This window comes from Giraffa tippelskirchi, chromosome 1 (genome assembly GCF_054371585.1).
Source record: "Giraffa tippelskirchi isolate mGirTip1 chromosome 1, T2T-mGirTip1v1.2.pri, whole genome shotgun sequence".
In the NCBI taxonomy this organism is placed as follows: Eukaryota; Metazoa; Chordata; class Mammalia; order Artiodactyla; family Giraffidae; genus Giraffa; species Giraffa tippelskirchi.
Genome location: NC_137275.1, coordinates 6,487,361 through 6,508,621, shown reverse-complemented (window position 1 = coordinate 6,508,621; position 21,261 = coordinate 6,487,361). Strand labels below are relative to the sequence as shown.

General features: G+C 41.5%; 1 long non-coding RNA gene across 2 annotated transcripts in view; it reads left to right on the top strand.

The window, feature by feature from the left end:
* The window catches only part of LOC145547156 (uncharacterized), a 50,911-nt gene extending 35,404 nt beyond the window's left edge, over positions 1–15,507 (top strand). The window contains exons 3-4 of one of the 2 annotated variants that reach the window (XR_014083624.1): positions 7,103–7,666; positions 12,438–15,507. This is a non-coding gene — a long non-coding RNA (uncharacterized LOC145547156). Of the gene's footprint in view, positions 1–7,102; positions 7,794–12,437 lie in introns of those variants that run through there. The other variant, XR_014083613.1, reaches the window with a different exon arrangement.
* The last annotated feature ends 5,754 nt before the right edge of the window (positions 15,508–21,261 follow it).

Here is a 21,261-nt window from a genome sequence, read left to right as displayed (position 1 = left end):
GTCAGTTCAGGGCATCAAATGGCCAAAGTACTGGAGCTTCAGCTTCAGCATCAGTCCTTCTAATGAATATTCAGGATTGATTTCCTTTAGGATGGACTGGTTGGATCTCCTTGTAGTCCAAGGGACTCTCAAGAGTCTTCTCCAACACCACAGTTCAAAAGCATCAATTCTTCAGTGCTCAGCTTTCTTTATGGTCCAACTCTCACATCCATACATGACTACTGGAAAAACCATAGCATTGACTAGCTGGACCTTTGTTGGCAAAGTAATGTCTCTGCTTTTTAATATCCTGTCTAGGTTGGACTTAGTTTCCCCACCTGTAAAAACAGGAATATTAGAAATGAAAAGACTACAGAGGAATGCATCTATAATCCTTAATCATACACATTAGGACACTGTTTTCACCTCCTGATACGAGCGCAATAGAATGTTCATGTGCTGCGCTCAGTCGTGTCTGACCCTTTGTAGCCTCATGGCCAGTAGCCCGCCAGGCTCCTCTGCCCATAGAATTTCCCAGGCAAGATTATTGGAGTGGGGGTGCCCATCTCCCTCCAGGGGTCTTCCCAATCCAGGGGTCAAACTCTCGTCTCTTATGACTCTTGCATCGGCACACAGATTCTTTACCACTAACACCACCTGAGAAACCCCAATAAAATGTTTATAAAACACCACGTAAGTATTTTACCCCAATTCCTGAAAAAAAGGCAAACTTTATTCTAGTCAGTCATCTACCCTTAAATAGAAGTTCATGGGAAATACACATGAAATACACAGGCTGAGTGATACTGAGGATGAAATCAGCCAAATACAGAATATGGAAAATTCACCTAGACAAATGACCCAATCTCTACCACAAATAAATTTCAAGGAAAGAGAGGGGAAGAGAGCCTGTTATATATTAAAAGAGACATAAGAAGTAGCAAATGAAATATCCAGATAGTTTAGATCTTAATTCAAAGAAATTGGTGTGAAAAATATTTTTTTTGAGAAAATTAGAAAAATCTGAACACTGGAGAGTAGATGAAATGAGAGCTAAGATTTGCTTTAAACTAATTCTAACTGAGTGGGGTGGGGTGTGTGAAATGTGTTCATGTGGCCTGGGTTGTGGGAAGAGAGAAGGAAGAGAAAACTGGTCTAATACTAATAGTGGTTAAAGCTAGGTGCTGGGTTGTTAGGTTCATTTTACTATTCTCTTTGAAAATTTTCATAATAGTAAAAATAAGTTATGACTTTCAAATCTATTAACTTTATATTCACCTAATATATCACTAGGCCTTGTTGAAGATATGAAATGCTCTGAACTAAGTACAAAATCCTAAGAAAACAAAAAGATGAAAAAAAAAAGGAGTCATTAAAAACCCAATTGAGGGACTTCCCTGGTGGTTCAGTGACGGAGATGCCTCACTTCCAATGCAGGGGGCCTGGGTTCGATCCCTGGTCAGGGAATTGGATCCCACATGCTGCCACTAAAAGTTCACATGTCTCGAATAAAGATCCTGCATGCCACAACTAAGACAAGGAACAACCAAATAAATAAATACCTTTTTTAAAACCTAACTGAACTAGCTAACAATTGATAATTCTATATATATTAAGAAAATAAGGCATTAATACTTAGAAAATTAATGCACCTAATTAGCCTCAAGAATGATCAACTCATGAACCATCTTTTTCCACCTAAACTCCATCCATAATACCCCCCAAATCCCTGGTCTCATATTAGAAATGGCTTTTTAAAAAGTTCATTAGTTTGAGTTGCCTTGAAAAGAATTTTTTTAAGTCTTTGGGGCAAAAACAATTTCCTATGCTTAAACACAGCCAGCTCGATTCTCCACATTTGACAACTTCAAGATCGTAAACATATCAGTTCAGTTCAGTCTCTCAGTCATGTCCGACTCTTTGCGACCCCATGAATTGCAGCACGCCAGGCCTCCCTGTCCATCACCAACTCCCGGAGTCTACCCAAACCCATGTCCATCGAGTCAGTGATGCCATCCAACCATCTCATCCTCTGTCATCCCCTTCTCCTCCTACCCTCAATCCTACCCAGCATTAGGGTCTTTTCCAATGAGTCAACTCTTCGCATGAGGTGGCCAAAGTATTGGAGTTTCAGCTTCAACATCAGTCCTTCCAATGAACACCCAGGATTGATTTCCTTTAGGATGGACTGGTTGGATCTCCTTGCAGTCCAAGGGACTCTCAAGAGTCTTCTCCAACACCACAGTTCAAAAGCATCAATTCTTCGGCGCTCAGCTTTCTTCACCGTCCAACTCTCACATCCATACATGACCACTGGAAAAACCACAGCCTTGGCTAGACAGACTTTTGTTGGCAAAGTAATGTCTCTACTTTTAAATATGCTATCTAGGTTGGCCATAACCTTCCTTCCAAGGAGTAAGCGTCTTTTAATTTCATGGCTGTAGTCACCATCTGCAGTGATTTTGGAGCCCCAAAAAATAAAGTCTGACACTGTTCCCACTGTTTCCCCATCTATTTCCCATGAAGTGATGGGACCAGATGCCATGATCTTAGTTTTCTGAATGTTGAGCTTTAAGCCAACTTTTTCACTCTCCTCTTTCACTTTCATCAAGAGGCTCTTTAGTTCTTCTTCACTTTCTGCCATAAGGGTGGTGTCATCTGCATATCTGAGGTTATTGATATTTCTCCCGACAATCTTGATCCCAGCTTGTGTTTCTTCCAGCCCAGCGTTTCTCATGATGTACTCTGCATATAAGTTAAATAAGCAGGGTGACAATATACAGCCTTGACGTACTCCTTTTCCTATTTGGAACCAGCCTGTTGTTCCATGTCCAGTTCTAACTGTTGCTTCCTGACCTGCATACAGGTTTCTCAAGAGACAGGTCAGTTGTTAAATAATTTAATTGTGGATGAGTGGGAGAGTGAAAGTCACTCAATCGTGTCTTGAGTCTTTGCAGCCTGATGGACTACAGCTTGCCAGTCTCCCCTGTCCATGTAATTTACCAGGCAAGAACACTGGAATGGGTAACCACTCACTTATTCTAGGGGATCTTCCCAACACAGGGATCAAATCCAGGTCTCCTGCATTACAGGCAGATTCTCTACCATCTAAGCCACCAGGAAAGCCAATTTTATTATATATATATTTATTTACTATATTATATATATGTATAATTTGAAACAAGAAATCCATTTACTGTGTGTGTGTTAGTTGTTCAGTTGTGTTAGACTCTGCAACCCCATGGGCTGTGGCCCACCAGGCTCCTCTGTCCATGGGATTCTCAGGCAAGAATACTGGAGTGGATTGCCATTTCCTTCTTCAGGGGATCTTTTCAACCTAGGGATTGAACCTGGGTCTCCCACACTGCAGGCAGATTCTTTACCAATGGAGCCACCAGAGAATCCCAAAGATAATTTGAAACAAGAAATCCAATTACTACAAGATATTAAGATTTATTACAAAACCATAATAATAATTAAGGGGCTTCCCAGGTGGTTCAGTGTTAAAGAATCTGCCTATCAGTGCAGGAGCAGCAGGAGATGCAGGTTAGACCCTTGAGTCAGGAAGATCCCCTGGAAGAGGAAATGGCAACCCACTCCAGTACTCTTGCCTGTAAAATTCCATGGACAGAGGAGCCTGGCGGGCTACAGTCCATGGGGTCGCAAGAGTTGGACATGACTGAGCACCAATGCACGTAGTATTAATAATTAAGACAATGTAATAACGGCCTAGAGATAGACAAAAATCATAATTAGAATAGAGACCAGAAAGAGAACTGCATCGTAGGCAGACTTGATATATGCCAGAGCTACCAAAGACTATTCAATAAATAGGGCTAGGACAACTGTTATTAGTGCAGGGAAAAATGAAACTATACATTTACCTCAAATCAAACATTAAAAAGAAAAATCAATTCCAGGTACATTAAGGATTGAAATGAAAAACATTCAGAAAAAAAGAATATATTCTTTTACTCTGGAGGTTAGGAAAAATTTCTTAAATAAGACATAAGACAGGCCATTAAAGAATAAATCTTACTTTCATTAAAATTAACTCCTACCGATCAGTAAAAAAAAAACAAATAGCATAACAGAAAGGTAGACAAAGATATAACAAAAATTTTATTGATATAGAAATTTTAAAAATACATGAATATATTCAACTCTCCTTAGTTTTCAGGATAGCGCAATTAACATAACAGTAACATTCCACTCTTATCCCAATAGACTGGAGAAAGTCAAGTCTGACAATACCAGGTTTGGGCAAGGATGTAGAATAAGAATTCTCACACATGCCAATAGGATTGTGAGTTGGTCCAAGCACTTTAAAATAATACTGGCATTACTAATTAAACTCAACTTATGCATAATCCCATCTAGCAATTCTAACTGTATTCATTTGCTGCTGCTGCTAAGTCGCTTCAGTCGTGTCTGACTCTGTGCGACCCCATGGACTGTAGCCTACCAGGCTCCTCTGTCCATGGGATTTTCCAGGCAAGAGTACTGGAGTAGGGTGCCATTGCCTTCTCCGATTCATTTGCTAGGGTAGCCGTAACAACAATGCTAGAGACTGGGTGGTTTAAAAACTGACTTATTTCCTCAGTTTTGGAGGCTAGAAGTCCAAAGTCACAGCTTGGTTTCTTCCCAGGCCCCTCTTCTTGCACTGCAGATGTCTTCTTCAGTGTCTTCACTGGCCTTTCTTCTTTGCATGCACATGTCCAGTGTCTCTCTGTATGTCCAATCTCGTCTTTTTTTTTTTTAATTAATTAATTTTAATTGGAGGCAATTAAATACAATATTGTAGTGGTTTTTGCCATACATTGACATGAATCGGCCATGGGTGTACATGTGTCCCCCATCCTGAACCCCCCTCCCCAATCTCGTCTTCTTAAAAGAACAACAATCAGACTAGACTAGAGCACTCCCCACCAAAGGTCTCGTTTTAATTACTTATCTCTTTAAAGACTCTATCTCCAAATGCAGACAATTCCTGAGATACTGGGAGATGCTGAGAATCAGGGCCTCAATTAAGAATTTTGGAGAATCCCAATTCAGCCCATAACACCACCTTTAGGAATATCAGCCAGAGAAACTTTTGTACGTGTTTGTGAATGCTGATAGCATTTAGTTCATAATAGTAAACAACATAGCAGATAATTCAAGTGTGTTGTCTTTCTAAAGCAAAATACAATATAGTAGTGAAAAAGAAAAGACTATAATTACATACCAGGGCTTCCCAGGTGGCACAATGGTAAAGGATCTGCCTGCCCAATGCAGGAACTTTGGGTTCCACTTCTGAGTTGGCAAGATCCCCTGGAGGAGGGCATGGCAACCCACTCCAGTATTCTTGCCAGGATAATCCCATGGACAGAGGAGCCTGGCGGGCTACAGTCCATGGGACCACGAAGAGTCAGACACAACTGAGTGACTCAGCACACATAGCAACATGCATAAATCTGGATCATTCTTAGAAACAGTGTTAAATGGAAAAAAATTCATTTCCAAAGAATACATGCAAAATAGCTACATTTATAATAAGGTTAAAAAAAGCAAAGATATATTGCATATCTGGGGGATACAGTAGGTAGCCTTATAATAAACTCCAAAGAAAAGCAAAGTAATGAATAACAGAAAATTCAGGATACTGGTTTCCTCTGGGAAGGAAGGAGGGGGAGTACATTAAGAGACGTGTGTGTTAGTCATTCAGTCATGCATGACTCTTTGCTACTCCATGGACTGTAGTCCACCAGGCTTTGCTGTCCATGGAATTCTCCAGGCAATACTGGAGTGGGTAGCCATTCCCTTGTCCAGGGGACCTTCCCAACTCAGGGATGGAACCCACATTGCCTGCAATGCAGGTGGACTTTTTACCACTGAGCCACCAGGGAAGCCCAAGATTACCTTGGTATTCCATTTGTTGTTCACTGATCATTGGAGGCCAACTGAGACAACTTTGTTACCAACAGAAGCAATACTAACTTTGGCAGCTTTCAAGATTCTTTCTCTCTGCATGGAAATAGTGGACCCAAGCAAATTCAACTCACACACTGGGCATTTCATTCACGTTGATCAAAACACTTATAACTACAACCAGTTTCACACTAAGCTTTTGGGATACTTCAGAACACACTTGCCGATGCATGAAATAAACAGAGATGCAGCCTAGATGATCATAGAGATAGTTCCAAGCTATGAGGCCCTGAATCTGAGGTGCTCAGTGTAGTTGCAGGGAGGGGAGCTTGGCAGGGCCACTGCCCCTGTAAAGGATCCAGTGAAACAGACTCTGAAGACTAAGCATACCAACTATTGTTGCTCTTTGCTTTTTTTTTTGTAAAGGTGAAAACCCTTCCAGATTTCCTTCAACTACCAACCCTGGTGCTCTGTGACAATCTAGAGAGGCAAGATGGCGTGGGATGTGGGAAGGAGGTTCAAGACGGAGGGAGAACCTAGGGCTGACTCATGTTGACAATATGGCAGAAACCAACACCATATTATAAAACAGTTATCCTCCAATTAAAAAAAAAAAACAGGTACTAATACAATACAGGTCTTTCCTAAAAGTGAAGTGGCCTAAGGCAAACTTTTAAAAGTTGGGGAGACCTGTATATCCACCTGAAAAATTGTTGTCTGGTAACAAAATGAACTTTTCTTTGCACTGACTTATTTTGAGCCTAAAAAACGTGTTCTGTTAAACTATTTACAGGGCAGAAATAAAATATATATATATTTACTTGTATACATAGCTATTTGATGAAATGAGCTATTTGATGAAATGCAGATTTATGTTAAAAATCGATGAACTGCTAACCTAGAGACACAAACCTAAAATGATTATTAAAATAAATCTTCCTAAATAAGTAAACAAGGTAAATGATAGTTGCTGCTGTTGTTCAGTCGCTCAGTCCTGACCGACTCTTTGTGACCCCACGGACTGCAGTAGGCCAGGCCTCCCTGTCCATCACAACTCCCGGAGTTTACTCAAACTCATGTCCACTGAGTCGGTGATGCCATCCAACCATCTCATCCTCTGTCGTCCCCTTCTCCTCCTGCCTTCAATCGTTCCAGCATCAGGGTCTTTTCCAATGACTCGGCAATTTTAAAAATCTCTAAAATTCCTTTACAGAGACTGACAAAATTAGCGTGCTCGCGTGTGGCTGAGCGGGGCGGCCGGGCCGGAGGCGGCGGTTCAGCATCACCAGTCACCAACATCATCAATCACCAGCATCATCAATCACCACCAATCTCGGTTCCGGAGCGGCTGCTGGGCCAGCTGGAAGGTCTGCTTAATTGGTACCAGCCTCTTCTCCGCTCCCATGGCGCCGGACCGGGTCGAGGCGAAGCCAGTCAGCGCTTGGCGGTAGCCAGAGACTGACCACCGTCGGAGTCTCAGCAGAGACGCTACCGCCTCCGGTCAGTCAGTCGCAGACAGCCGAGGGCTCGGTTACCGCCGGAGCGTTCAAACACCTCCCGCGAGAAAAGGAAACGCCGCGAGACAACCGCGAGAGCAGAGCCGCCTCCTGGCTTCGCGCGTGCGCAGAGGGCCGAGCCGGCCCTCTTCCGGTTGCCGGTGGGATGGGATTCTCTGGGCGCGGAGGCGAGGCCGGAAGTGGTGTTGAGTAGGGGATGGAGGCTGAGGTACCCTGGCAGTCGGCAGGTTCGGCGGGAGGCTCGCGGCGCTGGGCTGGAGGTGAGAAAGAAGAAAGGCGAGCTCTGGTGGGAGTGGTCCGGATTCGGCTGAAGGGAGACATTGCGGGGTTCGTTGGCGGGAGGCACGTTTTGGTGTTGCTCACAGGACGGATGGACGTTCACCGGAGGTAGGGAGCTGCGATCCGGGGTCCGGGGGCAGATGCTGTCTGGTCGGCTGAAGGGGTCAGGCTGGGGTTCGTAGACCTAGTTAGCTCCCTTGAGATCTGGAGGAAACGGGAGTCTCCTGGGAAGAGGATTACATTCTAATCTACTTAAAGCTCATACCTGCAAAGTCCTCTTCTTAAGGCATAATTAACTAATGAGTGCACGATAACAATATAGGAAACAAAGGAGAATATCAGAGACAGAAGGTAAGTTTAAGTTGTTGGTTATGAGACAAGCAGGCAGTGCGTTCAGGAATGAATCACGCCTTAACCATCCCTTTGAAAAATATATTTTTTGACTGACACAAAGTAGAAATAAAACTATAACTAATACGTGTGTACTCAACACCCAGCTGGAAAAATTATTATTATATATTTGAAGACCTTGGTCTCCTCCATCCAATTCCATTCTGTTCTCTCTTGACCAAGATCCCTCCCCTTTAAAGCACCTTTATGTTTTATTTTTTAATTGAATGTATAGTGCTGTTTTGCATAGTTTTCACAGTCAGAAATGTGTATATCCTTTGGCAGGTTTCTTTAACTTAATGTAAGATTTGACAGTGTTGTATGTAACTCTAGCTCATTCATCGTTAACATCTGAACAGGTGTGTTCCCTTGTATGAATATATCCACTATCCATTTTCTTGCTTTGTATTCCCAGCGCCTGGCACATTGTAAATCCTTACATGTTAGTTAAATGGATAAATGCTGTGGCATTTGAGCTAAATCATAAAGAACAAATAGGATTTTAAAGGCAAGAGAAGTATTCCAGGCACAGGGAATACCAGCTAGAATGAAAGCAGAAGTGTGAAATGCACAAGGTATTTCAAGAACTCACAGTAGTCTTAGCGCTTGAAGTGTAAGATTGTATGGAGATACCAATTTAAATGACATTATCCTGAAGAGATTGCACTCATTCATAGCCAGTAGAGGTTTTTGAATTAAGAGGAAACTGATCACAGCTCTGTTTTTAAAAGATAGTACTCCGAGCACTATGGAAATATGTCTAAGAGGTAAAAATTCATGGCAGGTAATTAAAGACCACACCTGTCAGGCATCATAATAATGATCTTTGTGTTAAGCATGTAAGGCAATCGTGCAGACCTGGTTAAAACCTTAGAACATTCTCCTAGTCCATTCACAGCAGTTTTGTAGACAGTTATTTCATACCTTCTGTCAAGCTTGCAACAATTTCTGCTTCAGAGTCCCATTCAGTTGTTACCTTGTATCCTCTTTCTGTTAGAAAAGGACTTCCACATGCTTTCTTCCTCACATTTATCAGGTCTGTACACTAATATACTATGTCTACTATTACTGTAGGTGAATTGTCTGAAGAGAGAGGGTAAGCCCTTTAAGAATACCATTTGAATACAACAGTGTCCACTGTTTCTCTGAACCCACAGCTGAATGGACTCCTAAAGAGGCTTCCCAGGTAGCACTAGTGGTAAAGAACCCTCCTGCCGATGCAAGAGGAGTGGGTTTGATCACTGGGTAGGGAAGATCCTCTGGAGGAGGGCATGGCACTTCACTCCGGTATTCATTCCTAGAGAATCCCATGGACAGAAGAGCCTAGCAGGTGGGCTATACTCCATGGAGTCAACTGAAGTGTATATCATCCTATAATCTCTTTGTGGCTTCCCTGGTGGCTCAGACAGTAAAGAATCCGCCTTCAAAGCAGGAGACCCAGGTTCAATCCCTGGATCGGGAAGATCCCCCGGACAGCTCACTCCAGAATTCTTGCCTGGAGAATTCCATGCACAGAGGAGCCTGGGGGGCTCCAGTCCATGAGAGTCGCAATGAGTTGGACAGGACTGAGCGACCAACACTTTCACTTTCAAAGAGGATTGGGTCGAAATGAGAATAGTAAAATAAAAAAAGAGAATGATTTAAAGACAGTTGTTTTTGTCTAAAAGAATTACTCATACCCATAATAATATAAATGAGAGGTTAGTTTTTTTTAATCTGTTTCTTATTTTCAGGTAGATTTACGTGTTTGGCTTTATAAGATAAATCTAAATATAGTTTATGTTTTTATAAGCAATTTATTTTGAAATAGAATATTGTTGATCCAGTTTTAAAGGTCTCACTAATCTTTGTCTTACGTATCACCAAATTGTTCAAATATAGTTTGGTAGCTTATTTTTCACTGACTAATAAAAACAGAATGTCCATGGTACAGTTTACTACAGATGTCATTCATTCTTTCATTTAATCTTTCAAATGCATTTATTGAGAACCTACCATGTGACAAACACTATTCTAGGAACAGGTAGATAAAAAGATTCATTAGTGGAAAGTCACTAACCTGAAACTGTATCCCATGCCTCTATTAATACACCTTGGTATATAAGATACTTTCAGCTACAAGTATTTGGTCACCTTAACTCTTGAAAGTCTCTCCTAAAGAATGACTAAGCTAGATGCACAGCCGATTAAAGAGCATTATTGCTCTTATTCATCAAAGAGATCCAGATGCAGTTGCTTTTCCAGCAGTTTAGTTCTGGTTTAATATGGTGATGCTATCCACCATACTTTGCCTCCATCTGGGAAGCATCTGCCAGAAACTCATTACTCCTGCTAACTACCTTGGCAGACAGGATGGAAGACCTCCAAAGAAAAGCTTTGCCGCTTTCTCAGATGAGGGTAAGATATTTTGAACATGTCATCTTTGGGGAAACATCTAAGGAAGATTAAGTCAGAAGCATCTATCAGACCCTGAATTCTCTCTCCCATAGGTTGCTAAGTTATGTCCGACTCTTTGCGACCCCATGGACTATTGCACACCAGGCTTCCCTGTCCTTCATTATCTCCCTGAGCTTGCTCAAACTCATGTCCATTGAGTCAGTGATGCCATCCAACCATCTCATCCTCTCCTGCCCCCTTATCCTCCTGCCCTCAATCTTTCCCAGCATCAGGGTCTTTTCCAGTGGCTGGCTTGTTAAAAATGAGCATCCTTGTTAAAAATGCATGTTTACAAACAATGCAGCAGTCAGGTTCCTTAGCGTTTAGCCAGAGTGGGAAGCTTTTCTACACACACAAACTGGCAGTCCATGTTTATAGCAGCTTTATTCACAATTGCCAAAAATTGGGAGCAACAAAGATGTCTTTCAGTAGGTGAATATATAAATAAACTTATAACCAAGCAATGAAATATTTTTCAGTGCTAAGAAGAAATGAGCTATCAAGTCATGAAGCTACATGGAGGACCTTTAAATGAATATTACCAAGTGAAAGAAAGCCAACCTGAGAAGTCTATATACATGTAATTCCAACAGTATGGCATCCTGGAAGAAGCAAAATTGTGAAGCTGAGCTGGTTAAAAAAAATCAGTGACTACTAGAGATCAGTGGGGGTAGGAAGGAAGGGAAGGATAAATAGAGACACAGGATTTTTAGGGCAGTGAAAATACTCTGTATGATGCCATATGGTGGATACATGCCATTATTCATTTGTCATAACTCATAGGATGTACAACCCCAAGAGTGGGCCTTAATGTAAGTGATGGACTTTGAGTGATGGCGATGTGTTGGTGTGGCTTTATCACCTGTAACACTTACCACTGTGGTGGGGGATGTCGATAATGGGGAAGACTGCGTATGTGGGGGCAGGGCTATGTGGGAAAAAATCTCTACCTTTTGCTCAGTTTTGCTGTGAACCTAAAGTTGCTCTCTAAGTTTATTACATTTTAAAAAAATGTATTATACATGACATAGTATAAGTCCCCGTCAAGTTTACTGTTAAATACAATTTAATGAAGTCTTACAGAAGACTCTCTCCAAGGCCTTCTCCCTCTGGCAGCATCTTGTTTCAAGGTCAAAACATGATGCCTCTTTCAAATCTGGCATTATTATTAAAAGATTAGACTGGAATAAATTCAGTGGTGACAGACTGATGAAAATTGATGGCATTCAGATCATTTGTGGGCTTCCCTGATGGCTCAGCAGTAAAGAATCCACCTGCCAATTCAGAACACCTAGGTTCAAACCCTGGGTTTGGAAGATCCCCTGGAGGAGGAAATGGCAACCCACTCCAGTGTTCTTGCCTGGAAAATGCCATGGACAGAGGAACCTGGCGGGCTACAGTCCTGGGATTGCAAAGAGTCAGATGTGACTGAGCACAAATGGAAGACTTTACCCTTCTTCCATTCCATTCTCACCCCCACCCTCAACCCCCACACAAAGTGGCTTTATGTAATGGAGAGGTTTGTAAGGAAGTGCTGTATTATGCTGATAAGACCCAAACATCCCAAGTTCAAGAAAACAATGCAGTAAGTACTTTCAAAATGGGCACAAAGTGAGCTAAGAGGAAATAACACTTGGTGAATGAGCTGTGCTCCTCCATGGTCTGCTGTGTTCAGCTTTGGCAGTGTACTCTGCATCTCCTGGTATTGACCCCCTGGTCTTACATCATTTTTTCTCTCTCCCAGTCTTGGTTGAAGTGGTCTGCCTTTTAGAAATGGCCCTAAACCCGTATAACATGGAGGTGAGGAGAACTACAGCTTTTTGCTTCAACATCCATGACCTTGGATTTTGTAAAGGTCACTATAGCTGGGAACAATACTGCTCTGTCTTGTAATGCTTAATGTCATATTTCTGGTCTTATTCCCAGGTCAAGGATGCATTCCAAGAAAGCTCTAAAGATATATCATCAGCTCCAACCATATAGTTGACCTAGCCATGGAAAACTTCATTGGAACCTTACTAGATCAAAGTGTAATTTGCCATCTTAAAAAATATGCTTCCCATCAGAAAGTATCTGGAATAAAAATCTGTGATATATACTCACCACTTCAAGGAAGTTCCAGTTCAAGTGTCAGCCAACAGTTTAGCAGATCAGCTAGTTCGTTTGATCATCAAGCAGACATAGTCAAGCTACCAACACAACAGAAGAAAATGTCTCTGTATCAGTATTTTTCATGTTTTGCGTAGGACCCATTTAGTAGGTCATGAAATCAATTTGTGAGTCATGATGAACATTCTTAAAAACAAAACAAAATTTGAAATATCAGAGTGCTTTGCATAAATCCTTTGCCAGAATCATGCACCTTGCAGGGAATACTAAGGTCAGTTTCAATATGTGAAAAGATATTTGATGGAGGGTATATGGTGAATATAGTGTCATTGATTGCTTAAGAAATGGTTTTTCAGTCATTTGTTCATTGATGTTTGGTTTTCATAACAAAATGGCTGATGTGCAGTCTAGTTGTATATTATAACTTGCAACTGGATATAAAATCTGAGATGTTCAACTGAGATTCAGTTGTAAATTGAATGTTTTGGAAAGATGTTATCTAGGCTATAAATATCTATACACACACATACATATATATCTGAGTTAGTGGCAATTGTAACATTCAAAATTGCTTTTAAAATGGATCATTTCTTTTTTAAAAGAAAGAGGAATAATGTAAAATATGCAAACGCATGTTCAAGTTCTACCTCTGGATCTGGAAGTATGACCAGTAACAATTATGAGAAAAATATTGACTCTAATCTGCAAACCAACTGCATTTGAACCACATTTCAAAAAGAAAAAAGTAAGTGTAAGACGTTATAATGAAGATTATTTAAAATATGGTTTTATCAAATGTGAAAAACCCTTTGAAAGTGACAGACCTCAGTGTGTTATTTGTAATAATATTCTTGCAAATGAAAGCTTAAAACCTTCAAAATTAAAAAGGCATTTAGAAACACAGCATGCTGAACTTACTGATAAGCCTCTTGAATATTTTCAAAGGAAGAAAAAAGATGTAAAGTCACCAACACCATTTCTTAGCTATCCTACTGTCAGTGAGAAAGCCTTATTGTCATCATACTTAGTTGCATATCGTGTGGCAAAAGAGAAAATGGCTTACACAGCTGCAGAAAAAATTATTCTTCCAGCATGCTTGGATATGGTGCGTACAATTTTTGATGATAAATCTGCAGATAAATTAAAAACTATTCCTAGTGATAACACGATAGCTCTTCGAATTTGTACAATTGCCGAGCATTTAGAGGCCACGCTTACTACTCGATTACAGTCAGGAATAGATTTTGCAGTTCAGTTTGATGAAAGCACTGATATTGGAAGCTGCACAGCACTTTTAGTCTATGTTAGATACACGTGGCAAGGTGACTTCATGGAGGATTTTTTGTGTTGTTTAAACTTAACCTCATGCCTAAGTGGATTAGATATTTTCACAGAATTGGAAAAGTGCATTGTTGGTCACTATAAATTAAACTGGAAAAACTGCAAAGGAATCACAAGTGACGGAGCAGCACACTTAACTGGGAAACCGAACTGCTGCTGCTAAGTCGCTTCAGTTGTGTCCGACTCTGTGCGACCCCATAGACGGCAGCCCACCAGGCTCCGCCATTCCTGAGATTCTCCAGGCAAGAATACTGGAGTGGGTTGCCATTTCCTTCTCCAGTGCATGAACGGGAAAAGTGAAAGTGAAGTCGCTCAGTCGTGTCTGACTCTTAGCGACCCCATGGAAACTGAGCAGAGTAACTGAAAGGCTGCTCGAGGTGATGGGCGCCGCGTGGGGTCACTGTTTTATTCGTTGTGAAGCGCTAGTGTCCAGAGAGATCCCACAAAATCTCATGGAAGCATTGAAAAGCAGTGAAAGTTGTTAATTTTATTAAAGGAAGCTCACTAAACTGCCGCCTGCTTGAAACCTGTTCAGAGATTGAAGCTAACTATACCCACTTGCTATATCATACCAAAGTCCACTGGTTATCTCAAGGGAAAAGACTAAGAAGGGTTTATGAACTCAGGAACGAGATCCACATTTTTCTCACTGAAAAGAAATCGCATTTTGCAACTATTTTTGAGGATGATATTTGGATAATGAAACTGGCATATTTAACAGATATTTTTGGCATCCTTAATGAACTCAGTTTAAAACTACAGGGGAGAAACAATGACGTATTCCAACAGATGGAACGGATCCAAGGATTCCGAAAGACATTATTGTGGCAAGCGAGACTGAAAAGCAACCTTCCTAGCTATTACATGTTTCCAAGATTTTTGCAGCACATCGAAGAGAATGTTATTAATGAGGACATTTTGGAGGAAATAAAACTAGAGATACTGTTGCATCTCACGTCTCTCTCTCAAACTTTTAACCATTTCTTCCCAGAAGAGAAATTTGAAACACTAAGACAAAATTGTTGGGTAAAAGATCCATTTGCTTTTCGAAACCCAGAATCAATAACTGAGTTAGACCTGGTGCCTGAAGAAGAGAATGAGTTATTGCAGCTCAGTTCTTCATTCACATTGAAGAATAATTATGAAGCATTAAGTTTATCAGCATTTTGGATTAAGATAAAGGAAGACTTTCCTGTGCTAAGTCGAAAGAGCATCCTGCTACTATTACCATTCACGACAACTAGTTTGTGTGAACCGGGGTTTTCAGTCTTAACCCAATTAAAAACAAAGGAAAGGAAAGGGTTCAATGGTGCAGCAGAAATGCGGGTAGCACTCTCTTCCTGTGTTCCAGACTGGAACGAGCTCATGAGCAGGCAGGACACTCCCCGCGTTAAATCAATCTGACCCGGTTTTTGTTTACATTTCATATTTTGTGATCCTTTCCTGTGTTGTATTTAAATGTTAATATAGCAGTGTATGTGGTAACTTATGTTTTATTTTTGTTATATTTAAATACTAATAAAATCATAATTTTATGTCCATTGAACAGAAATCTAATGAATTTTGATTAGTGGTCATGCACTGTTGTAGAGGCATTTGGGATACGAAATGAAGAAAACAAAAGTTCATTCTCTAATGGAGCTTTAGTTCTGGCAAGGAGAGAAAGACGATAAATGTAATAAATACAACCTTTATAATGTTTAGGAGATAATCACTGCTATAGGAATGGGCTTCCCCGGTGGCTCAATGGTAAAAAATCCCCCTGCAATGCAGGAGACGAGACATGGGTTTGATCCCTGGGGTGGGAAGATGCCCTGGAGGAGGGCATGGTAACCCACTCCAGTATTCCTGCCTAGAGAATTACATGGACAGAAGAAGCTGATGGGCTACAGTCCCTGGGGTCACAAAGAGTTGGGACATGACTGAGCACGCATGCAACGCAGCAAGTGCTATAGAAAGTAATAAGAAAGGAGGTCAGGGAGGTATTTGAGGACCAAATCACGAAGGACTGTGGACCATTATAAGGGCCTTTGGGTTTTGTCAGTGACATGGAGAACAATTGAAGGGTTCTGTGCAGGAGAGACATGGTGCAAATTAGGTTTTCAAAAACTTCCTCCGACTTCTGTTTTGAGAATAGATTGAATGTAAAGGTTGCCTCTTTAAAGAAGTCCTTCCTAATCACCTTAGTTTGGGTATATCCTTTATTAGTCTTCCTCCTTTTGCTTTGCTTTCTTGGTGGTATGTAATTTCTAATATTTGTATTTATTTGATTTCTGGTTCTGTCAGTCTGCCACCTTGGAATGCATGTGGAGCAGAAATTCTGTCCCATCTTGCATGATACATAGTAAGTGGATATTCCATTTACATTTGCTGAGGCACAAATGAATTTGTGATACCTATCACTTGTAACCTGAGGTCATATTCCCTGGAATAATTAGTCAATGTATGGCAAATTTCTTTGCCCTTTTGTACATTTAAACATCTGATTTTGGGGGACTTACCTGGTGATCCTGTGGTTAAGACTTAGCCTTCCAGTACAGGGGGTTCAGGCTCAACTGTGGTCAGGGGACTAACATTGTGGCTCAGCTGGTAAAGAATCCGCCTGCAATGTGGGAGACCTGGGTTCGATCCCTGGGTTGGGAAGATCCCCTGGAGAAGGGAAAGGCTACCCACTCCAGTATTCTGGCCTGGAGAATTCCATGGACTGTATAGTCCATGGGGTTGCAAAGAGTCAGACACAACTGAGCGACCTTCACTTCACTCCAGGGGACTAAGGTCCCAAATGCCACGAGGTGTGACTAAAAGTGTTTTTAAAATCTGGTCTTTGTCAGATTAGAAGTGTCCCCAAATGGCACTGATTGATGTTGCTTCCTCACATCATTGCTGAAAATTAAGCAACGTAATTGCTTAACACGTCTTCCTCAAACTGCTTTCAACTTCTGCCTCTCGTATTTTCTGACCCCCCTCCCCCCTGTTTCTTTGGGCGTGGTCTTTCTTTTTTTTTTTTTGACTTTTTAAAAATTAATTTTATTGGAGTATAGTTGCTTTACAATGTTGTATTAGTTTCTGCTGTACCGCAAAATCAATCGGCCATACATAGACTTATATTCCCTCCTTTTTGAACTTTCTTCCCATTCAGGTCACCACAGAGCACTGAGTAGACTTCCTGGTGCTATATAGCAGGTTATCATTAATTATCTATTTTATACACAGTAGTGTATATATGTAAATTCCAGTCTCCCAGTTCCTCCCACCCCCCCTTTCCCCTTATATATCCACACATTTGTTCTCTACATCTGTGTCAATTTCTGCTTTGCAAATATGATCATCTATACCATTTTTCTAGATTCCATATATATGTGTTAATATACGATATTTGTTTTTCTCTTTCTGACTTACTCCACTCTATGACACTCTGCGGAGAAGGCAATGGCACCCCACTCCAGTACTCTTGCCTGGAAAATCCCATGGACGGAGGAGCCTGGTAGGCTGCAGTCCATGGGGTCGCTAAGGGTCGGACACGACTGAGCAACTTCACTTTCACTTTTCCCTTTCATGCACTGGAGAAGGCAATGGCACCCCACTCCAGTATTCTTGCCTGGAGAATCCCAGGGATGGCGGAGCCTGGTGGGCTGCTGTCTACGGGATCGCACAGAGTCGGACACGACTAAAGCGACTTAGCAGCAGCAGCAGCATGACACTCTGTAGCCCACCAGGCTCCTCTGTCCATGGGATTCTCCAGGCAAGAATACTGGAGTGGGTTGCCGTTTCCTACTCCAAAGGATCCTCCTGACCCAGGGATCGAACTCACTTCTGCGGCTCCTGCATTGGCATTTGGATTCTTTTCCACTAGCACCACCTACGCTTGGTTTATTCAAATTGGAACCCAAATACATTATAAATTTATACTAATATTTGCAATTCAAAATCAGGATTGTAGGTTTTATACTTTTTTAAACATTATGTTTCTATTACTGCTGTCTTTTTTTAATATAAATTGATTTTAGTTGGAGGCTAATTACTTTACAATATTGTAGTGGTTTTGCCATACATTGCCATGAGTCAGCCATGGGTGTACATGTGTTCCCCATCCTGAACCCCCCTCCCACCTCCCTCCCCAACCCATCCCTCTGGGTCATCCCAATGCAGCAGCCCTGAGCACCCTGTCTCATGCATTGAACCTGGACCGTGGTCTTTCTCTAAAATCATACATTAGCAGTTCCCTTCCATCAGCCTCTCCTAGCATTATTGTAATCTTTGGGGATTTTTTTAGATTTTTCTACTCTGTTAAAAGTAATAGACTTATCCCCCTCTTGGGTGCTTTAAGTTGGAAGACAATTCTCCATGCTGCTGAATGAAAGTATTTGGATTTAAATTAAGAATATGCGTGTAAGGGAACATTCCAGAATGGTGAGACTAGAAACATCCTTCTTCCCAAGGAACATCCCTGGGAAGTAAAGGTCAAGTCTTCTCCATGTCTCCCTGGAGACATTTGCTTGCCTTCCAAGAGTAATGAGTAATCTCTCTGTGGAGAAGGGTAGGAAGATATACCAGTAGCCCCTTAAAACCCGTCTCCTGTGGTGCAAGCACTGCGTGAAGAGCTAACACCTGTGGGAACTGGAGCATAGTCAGCGAACCCACAACACTGATCTGGCTCCCCCTCTTTTTTTTTTCTTGCTATAAGTAATAAGTTGTATCTCTGACCCAAAGGTCTTGTATCTTTATGGCCAACACATGTCACTTCTATAGTTCACGGGGTCACAAAGAGCCAGACACAACTTAGCAACTGAACAACAATGTCACTTCTACAAAATCCCTTTTACCGTGTGTGACAACATACTCGCAGGTTTCAGGGATTAAGACTTGGCCATCTTTAGTGGGAACCATTATTCAGCCTATCACAGTCCACCCCCAGTCCTCATAGACTCTTATACGTCCCACATGAAAAATACGTTCATCTATTCCAGGGGCTTCCCAAAATCTCAGCCCATTACAGCATCAACTCAAATCTCATATCTCATCATCTAAATTATGTATGGGTTCACTTCTGGGTGTTACCTATCCTGGAGCAAAATCTGTGGACCTGTAAAATTAGAAAGTAAGTTTGTGTTCCAAAAATAGAGTAGTGGGACAGGCATAGGGTAACAGATCCTTCCTCATTCAATGAGAGAATGAAGGAAAAGAGCCAGTTGATCACTTGTGAGGTCCACCTAAGAAACTCCATTAAAAGTGTAGAAATAACTTCCATGGCTCACGCCTCTGCCCCCTGGACTCCTGATTCCACTCTCCGGAGCTCTCCACACTTGAAATCGTCTTATGAAGAGTAATACAGCTCTGTTGTTCACAGCCTGTTTTCTGTCTGTAGAATTTTGGGAATCTGACAGCGTTTACAATTTTGTCCTCTGTCCCTTTCCATCCAACCTGGCTATATGTTTCTGTTGGTACAGCAGTCTCATAAACATTGTGGGTGATAAATTCACTCTGTTAGAAGAGGCTACTCCACAGGTATTTCCTGACCCATTTCATTTCTGTTTCTGGCTTCTGAGTCATAGAACCCTTCAAAGAGCCCTCTATGTACTTGAATCTGATAACCTTTTGTACTTGCCAAGCACTAGCAAAAGTCTATCCACACTTAAAATGATTAAGATGATAACTTTAATGTGTATTTTACCACAGTTACATTTTTAATTAAAAAAAAAAAGACAACAATACCTCACCAACCACATCATTGGCTAACTCTCTAGAGCATCCTTTCCTGACAGTAAATCTCTTAACTCCAGCATTATTTGCAACCTGTGTAGTCTACGAATTTCTCAAATAAAATTCTGCTAACTTTTTGTAACACTTCTCTCCACTTTTTTCTTTCACATTTTACCAAAAGCAACAAGGAGAAACCAGGTCACACCATCAAAACTTATCTGGGAAATCTCAACCAAATACCCAAATTTATTGCTTACAAGTTCTGTTTTCTGTATAATTTATAGGGCACAGTATTACCATTACATAACAGAACCCCCTTGCTTCCAATTTCCAAAAACATATTCCTCTTTTCCTCTTGAGACTTTATCAGCAGACACCGATATTTCTTTTTTTGGCTGCATCACATGGCATACAGGATCCTAGTTCCCTGAGCAGGGTTCAAACCCATGCCTCTGCAGTGGCACCTTGGGGTCTTAACCACTGGGCCACCAGGGAAGTCCCCCAAACCCATATTTCTACTGACCATCTGTTCACAGCAATCTAGGATTTTCTATCATGTTCCTCAAACTTCTTCAAGCTTCTACCCATTACCCACTTCCAAACCACTTTCATATTTTTAGTATTTGTTACGGTAGAGTTGGCACAGTTTGGAGCCGGAAAAACATCTTTTTTCTGATGATTGAATTCACCACACTCCTTCTCCAATTCCACTTCTTTGGAGCATGCTCCTGGCAGACTCTGGCCAAGATTAGCCAGAGGTAAATGCTCATGACGTCCCTCCCAAGCTCAGTCTTGGATCTGAAGGCAAAGGGAGGCAGAAAGACAGACACTTTCAGAGACCAAAACCTGTACTCACTTCCTATTGCTGCTGTAACAAATGACCACAATATGAATGGCTTAAAACAACACGGATTTATTATCTTTGGAGACAGAAGTCCAATAATCATCTCATTGGACTAAAGTCAAGGTGTCATCAGAGTTTGTTCCTTCTGGAAACCCCAGGGAAGAATCTTGTTTCCTTGAGTTTTCAAGCTTCTAGGGTCTGCCTGCATTCACTGTCTCACAGCACCTTCCCGCATCTTCAAAGCCAGCAGCAAAGCACCTTCAAATATCTCTCTGCTTCCATCACCACATTGCCTTCTCTCTACGATTGTCTTCATTTATGAATCTATTGGACCCATCCAGATGAGCCATTATAATCCCTCCATCTCAGGATCCCTAATTTAACCACATTTGCAAAGTCCCTTTTACCATGTAAGCTGATGTATCCATAGGTTCCACAGGACTAAGACATGGACATCTCTGTGGGACCATTACTCAGTTGACCACAACTGAAAATAAACACAAGGAGCAAATAAGGCAATGATAAGCATTTAAAGGGACTTACCAGGTGGCCCTAGTGGTAGAGAATCTGCCTGCCAATGAAGGAGACAGAGAGACATGGCTTCCATCCCAACTCTTGGGTCAGGAAGATCCCCTGGAGTAGGAAATGGCAACCAGCTCCAGTATTCTTGCCTGGGAAATTCCATGGACAGAGGGGCCTGGCAGGCTACAATCCATGGGGTCACAAAAGAGCTGGATGTGACTGAACAACTGAGCA